Below are 7,008 nucleotides of genomic sequence, written 5' to 3'. Positions count from 1 at the left end.
AACTTACTCGTAACTCTTTCCTTGGAAGCAGAAATGGGACAGGCAGTCAAATGGAGGCTGCAGAAGGGCCAAAATTATCTGCTCCAGCTCCACCCAAATTGTAAGCATGCAGAGAAATCGTAAAGGCTGAGAACATTATATCTGACTGGTTTCTAGCAGGACTTTGAATCGGATGCTCCATGTAGCAGGGGGACCAAGATATTTTTACCCTTTGCTCAGGTGTAGTAAAGGAAAGCTGTTGCAAAGCTGGAAACCAACCTCCACTGTCCTGGCCTCTGCATTTGAACTCCAAATTGAGCCATTGCTCTCTTGTGGCAGCTGCTCTAAAAATGAGGGTGCAGAACATTTAGGACTTTGTAGGTAACCAGCAGCTTTTACAGGCAAACAGGAAATTATAAGACATTTCCTGTTTATATTGCCAACCATGAATATACAGCTAGGTCTACCCTGACTGTAGATATCGGGAACTCTCCAGGTCTAGCCCTGGAAACGCACCTGGCAATAATCCACCCAGATGAAGCCATTAATTTATGCCACTTACTACCATTTTGCTTTGAGTAGCTGCCTTCACTGGACTATCTGGCCACAGATGTGATGATCAGATTGGAGCTAAACAGTACAAAAACCCCACTCAGACATCAGTAGCACTGCTAGCCTGACCATAGATAAATTAAAATATTAAAAGCAATAAATGGAATGAATTGCCTTAGTGCTTTCACTCCTCTCCGGACCCATCAGACCAGCCTGAAGGCAATGCCGAGGTGAGAAAACAACCCACATGCATTCCTAGCCTCTCAAATAATGCATGATCCCTGCCCACTCTTTCAAAATTGTTGTCTTCATCATCACTCGGTCCAAAGGCAGGGAAGATATATATCCTGTCCCCAGGTGAGGGTGCTTTTCCTGGGCTGCGGAGACAACTGAGAGAAGATGAAGGCCTCCCTCCTTGCCGTGCTGGCTTTGATCCTATGCGCAGATCAAGGTGAGGTGCCATGGTTCACTACTAGATAAAGAATAGTTGTGTATTTTAAAGGCGGGGTGGCCTCGTAGCCAGGGAAAGATATCATGGGAGAGGGTGCCTTAGCTCTTGCAATGGTGCAGCTGAAGGACACAGTGCTCCTCTTTGGGTTCCTTATCTGTCGTCTCAGCCTGGATGTGTGAAAAGTTTATTTTCTGCAGGAAATTTCCCTGTGGACGCACGTACTACTGGATTTTTATGAAAGCAAGACAGGAAAAAAGCAACAGTTGCCACTGTTCTTCCTTTGTTAAGACACTTTCCAGTGATTTTTGTCTGTTGAGATGATGCAAGACTGTGGTTATTTCTAAATCTTGAAGAAGTGCTTCAGCCTACGATAGCACAATACATCAGCAATTCCGTGCACCCGGTTCTTGCTGCCGCCAGTGATGCCATTTCTAGCAGCAGCAGTGGGACAGGGCCAGACCTACAACATCTGGCCTTGTGCAGCTGCCTGCTGAATGCCCCTGATTTTTGCCCATCTCAGAGACCCGACAAGCCTACTGATTTCAGAGATTTTGGGGACAAAGTTGGGGAATTAGGGAGAAATTGGGTTGTAGACTAAATGGGTTAAGCAGCCTTACACTGGGGTATTGGGGGGCGATGTGTATTGGTGTATTGCTTGCATTATAGCTTAGGTATTTTATTTCAGAGAGAGATTGCAAAGGAAATCAGACTCCTCTTAAAGTATATGATCTTATAGCCTCTATAGACAAGACAGTTAAGCAACCAGAGAAAATAAATGTTAGCCTCATTTTTTTAAAGAGGAACAGGGTTTGCCAGTGCTTGGAAATTTGCCACATTGTCTGATGCAGAAAAATAATTTCTTGGAATAGTTATTTCTGTCTCTTTGTGGCCTAAGAATACCTTTCTGCTATTTAGCTTTGTCCACTTACCAGAATAGCAATTGTGACAAATTTCCAAGTGTTAACAAGGCCCAAGGGACAAAGAGATTGCCTTCGGTGCCAAGACTGCCCTAATCCACGTTAGATAGCCTAGGCAGTAAAAAAGAAATGTTAGACTGCATATGTCTTAAGGCTGAATTCACACAGCAAAGAGTTAAAGGCCCTTCTTCTCACCTTTTTTTTTTAACCCAAGTAATGGATATATGTTTGAGGACATGGAAGTCCCACCCAAAGACACAGGCATGGGAGGCTGACTTCTTTAAGCTGTGGAGGTCCCAATTAACCCTATTCAACAGCCAGTGCTTACTGCCCAATTAGGCTATAGTCTAATAGTCTCCAGCAACTAGAAAGGGTGATTCCAAGCCTTTGGGACAACCTTGTGGACTCCTACAGCAGACCCTGCCCTTCCCTGTTCCCTGCATCACATCGAACCAGGTACCCTTGGCCCGTCATGCTGTTATTTTCAGTGCAGGGCAGGAAGGGCAGACTTGCACCGTCAGTGCGTGTATGCACAGATGTGTGTGCCTGAGCACATATGTTGGGTGTAAATGTGCGAGGATGCAGACAGCAGAGTGGGTCTTGCCCTGGGTCTTGCAGCCCCACCACTTTCAGCAGACCGGCACCTCGTGCATTTGAGAGTCAGTGGAAAGAAAGTGGTAATTTTTGCTGCCAGGACCGGTGGCATTTTGTCTCCATCTTCCATATCTTGTGTCTCCTCCTGCAGCAAATGCCCTGTATTGCTACACTTGCGACTGGGAGCAAAGCAACTGGAGCTGTCTGAAGGCCAAGAAGTGCTCAGACAAGGATGAGTACTGTGTGACCAACGTTGCCTCTGTAGGAATTGGTATGTGCTGGCTGCGTATCCTCTGACGGAGGCTCAGGAATGGGATGTGGGGTTTTGCCTGGATTTTTAATGGTTGCCCTTTGTGGATGGATGGGCTGAGGAGTCATGGGGAAGCACACGCGGGAGGTGGAGCCCTTGTTAGCCCAGCCCGGCAGTGCTGAAGTTTACACAGTTTGAAATCCTCCTCCCCGTCACACATTGAGATCTTTCCCTTTAGCCTTTGCTCTATGTCTGCATGGAAAAGGCCAGGGACACTGAGAGAAGAGGAATGACAAAGAGCAGATCCTTCAGAAGAAGAATAAATAAATTTGAACCTTGATTAGACAAGGAGATGAGAAGGAGCAGGTGGCCAGAGGGGATGAGAAAGTCTAGAGAGATATAGAGGGGAATAAAATGATTTCCTTCAAGCAGAAAATTCTGGAAATGTGCTTTCAATCCAGGCATGAACATTGTCTCACGGATGCCATCAAACACTTAAGAAAGCCTTGACATGAGGATACATGCTGCGAGGTGCCAGATGCTCCAAAGGCTCATTCAATACACTGTGTTGCTGGTCACCAGCAATTGTTGGACTGTGGTGGGATCAGGGTGGGTTTCATTGGCCGTGACGGTCCTCAGGGCTGTGGGGGACAGTGGGACGCATTAGCCCATCTCCTTTCTGTACAAGATAGAGGAACACTCAGCAAACATTCATTGCTAATGCTGCTCTCTCCCTTCGTTGTGCAAGGCTTTTTGTCTTTGTGGAAGAGGATCACCAAGAAGTGCTCTGAGACCTGCCCACACCACAACTTCAGCCTGGGCCTGGCTTCCTACACCTCGTATTGCTGTCAAACCTTCTTGTGCAACCTGAGTGCGTGCCCAGGACCCAGGCTAGCTCGGCAGTGAGGTGGCAGGGGGTTCCTGTGCCAGCGTCCTTCACCTGCTCAGCGGTGGTGGGAGAAAGGCAGTCCTGAAGGCCTGAAGAGCACGGTCAGATTCCCCCAGGAGGGTACGGACACCGAGCATGCTGCAGAGTAGATAAAGTATTATGGTTACCACCTCCTGCCCTGTGTTGCCTCCCAACCTCAGCTTCTCACTTTTCTCATGCCTGAGCTCTGTCGCCCTGGCAGCTTGGTGGAGGGAGATGCTGCTTCTGCATGTCCTGCAGATATCTAGAGGGGTTTCTCCTGCAATCTTACCTTCTCTCGGGTGCAGCTGGGAGCCACACTGTGGCAGCTTCCAGACTCAGGGAGGGGATGTGGGCAAAACCAGCACCCCCTCTGCATCAGCTCAGAAGGGAAACTATGCAAACTCAGGGGGTTGCTGCTGGGGGAGGGAAAAAGGCAGTCGTGTCTATAAAAGCCTGAGCCTGCAATGGGTGCTAACCACAACGGTCCTCCCTTGCACCCCTCACCTTCTCCATCCAGCCTCTCACTCCCACCCCCGAGCTAGGGACAGTGACATCTCCCGGTGCCCCATTAACAGTCAGACACGCCAGCTGCATGTTGGCTTCTTGTTGGCTTTGCCTGCGGTGCCGCCTTTTTATTGAAACGATGCTTATCTGCACAGCCCGCACATCTGCGCACATCTGTGCACATCTGCTTATCTGCAGTCTTTGCCCCCACCTCCATTTCTAGCAGCTGTTCCTTGGTCATCCCTTTCTTTGTGTTGCCTTGCTTGCTTGTGGCTGTCGCTTGAGCCAAGTGACCCTAGCGCTGCCCTGCACCTACCGCTTGGCAACGTGCCTTCCAGCAAGCCATTCATCTACCCATCTCTCCGACATCCCCCAAAGCAACCGCAGGGTGATGAAAAGTATTTGCAACATTTGGGTCGAGCTGCTGAGGAACAGTGGAGGGGTTTATAAGAGAAGAATACAGAGAAGAATTCAGAGAGGCCAAATATTTCATGTAGAGGTTTCCAGGGGCTGCAGAGAAATTAGGGTAGAAGGAAGCTGAAAAAATGAACAATGACGAGAGCTCAGAGATTTTTCATTGACAGAGGTGCTGCTGAATGCCTTTCCCTCCTCCCAGGCATCACTTTTTGGAGGAGTTTTGTTCTGGCAAATCATGGAAATGCTTAAACTCAGGTCAGCCTGGGCTCCCAAATCTGTGAAACGTTGCTCAGCCAAGGGATGACGCTCTGGTAAACAAGGGGAACAAAAGGGACTTTGAGCCGTGCCAAGCACGTCTGCCTTGGGCTGGTGCCCGTGGCTGCTCTGGATGAATGCCTTCTTCTGAAGTGCTGCATAACGGGAGTCTTCAGAGATGTGTGCTCTCTTTTATTAATCGACTTCTACTTTCCTTTACCCCCTTCTTCTCACAGTTACGCCATGCTGCAAGGGCATTTCTCCGTGCTGAAGGAGCCGCGCTGGGTGATGCATCTCCCTTTACCTCTTCATTAGACCGTGATCTCTTTCATACCCTATATAGGAATTTGCATTTTTTGCCCTGAAGCAATCTGAGCCCCCTCCTATCCCTTAGTCTGAACGCTCAAAGCTCTAATTTACTCCTCATACAATATTTTCTCATAAAAAAGGGACTTGTGTGTTTTTTTCCTGTGTGCCGGAATTATTCAGCTCTCTGAAAGCACTGAGGAATCCCAGTTGGACAGACTCTAATAATTAATATTTCATTGTGTTGGATTTACACGTCCTGCAGTAGCAGAGACAGAGTCCCCCACAGCCTGCAGAAAAACACAGTCGGGTGGTTTTTTGCTGCTTTAAAGCAAAACTGGCTGTTTTTGTGCTGGGTTTGGTCTGCCTTTGCTGCAGAAAACCCTTCTTGTATCCCACGGCTAATGTGAGGGGAAATAAATAATCCTGGGCGCAGCTGAAGAGCAAAGGGTTATTCCCTTTGCCCAAAGGGCACTGCAGCTCAAGGACGTTGAAATCTGCCCTCCTCCCATGGTGCACAACTACCCTGGTGGCAATTACTCCTTTCCGATACAACCGAGATGCGCGGGGAGGAAGAAGAGGTGGGTGTGATTCCTAACCACTAATTTTGACCAGGAATTAGGGCCAATCAGGACCGCAGAGAGATGGCAGTCATTAACACACGGATGAGGCTGTCCAGAAAATTACCCTGAGCCTGTGCCCCTTGCTGTGTCACCGTGCAAGGCAGCGTTCACCCCTTGGGTTTGAAAGGTGCTTGGAGGACCCTAAACAGAAAGGGGTTGTGCAGTGGGCGGAAAGGAAATAGCTATTTATCATCACTGCAGACTGCACTGCGCTTCTCAGACCCCTTTCAAAGATGTGATGAAGATGGGAGAGGTGGGAGAGAGGTGAAGGAGCCCTTCTGCCTCTCCCCAGCGCAAGGCAAGGCTCAGATGCAACACCTGAGCAGTTCGGGGCACTGCACAGTGCAAAAGAGACAGCTCAGCTGGAGATGGCCAAGCGTGTGGTCCAGAGACTTGGCACGGCATTATTGCCAGCGCTTGGGGAGGCAACAGCCAACGGGCCAGACGTGGGGCTTGAGGGGACAGGGGGCTGTGGTCCCCCAAAGGGCTAACAGACCCTGGTGCAAGGCACGGAGAAAGGTCCAAGGAGAAGGATGCGCCCAAGCATGGCACTTTGAAGAGGCAGCACAAAGCACAGAGTCCTTTCAGTGGCTGGAGCTGGCAGGCGAATACAGCATGGGGATGAATCAACAAACAATTACAAATGGCTTAATAAATGCCTGGTTGCAGATAATAACTAGCAGTTTAAATACTTAAGGGACTCGTCAGATGGACGTCAAGGGGAGCTGTGACGTGGCTCCTTTGGGTCCAGGCTGTAGGACAGTTGGGCTCGCTGTGTGTGGTTGTCACCCTTCTTGGGTGTGAGGTCCGTGTTTAGTTTGTGGGGTGGCCAGCACCATCGGGATGCCGGTAAGACCTGCTGGGTCACGCAACCTGGGGAGGAGGGAGAGAGGAGAAGCGACCTGGCTGTCCCCAGCCGGTACCAGGGTGTGCTGTTGGGTGGACAGTCCCTCTCCAGACTCGTGACGCCTCCCTGCTGGGTGCTTGGGTGGAAATGCTGTGGGAAATTCAGCGCCGGGGAAATCCCAGCTCTTTGGGGAAACCAGGAGTTTTCCAAACCAAAGGTAGAAGATGCAATGACAGCATTTCCCCGGCACTGTTTGGGGTCAAGCCACTTTTTTATTTGTGGTACAAATCAAAAGAGTTTTCCTTTTAAATTTTTATTCTCCTTTTCATTCTTGACTTTTGAGTTCATAAAACGTACCTGATTTCAATCGCAGTGAACTGAAATGGCCTTTGGGGATTCCTGC

The sequence above is a fragment of the Phaethon lepturus genome, unplaced genomic scaffold (genome assembly GCF_000687285.1).
Source record: "Phaethon lepturus isolate BGI_N335 unplaced genomic scaffold, ASM68728v1 scaffold8418, whole genome shotgun sequence".
NCBI lineage: Eukaryota > Metazoa > Chordata > Aves > Phaethontiformes > Phaethontidae > Phaethon > Phaethon lepturus.
The sequence above is the reverse complement of the archived record's forward strand: the minus strand, read 5'-3'. Positions refer to the sequence as shown.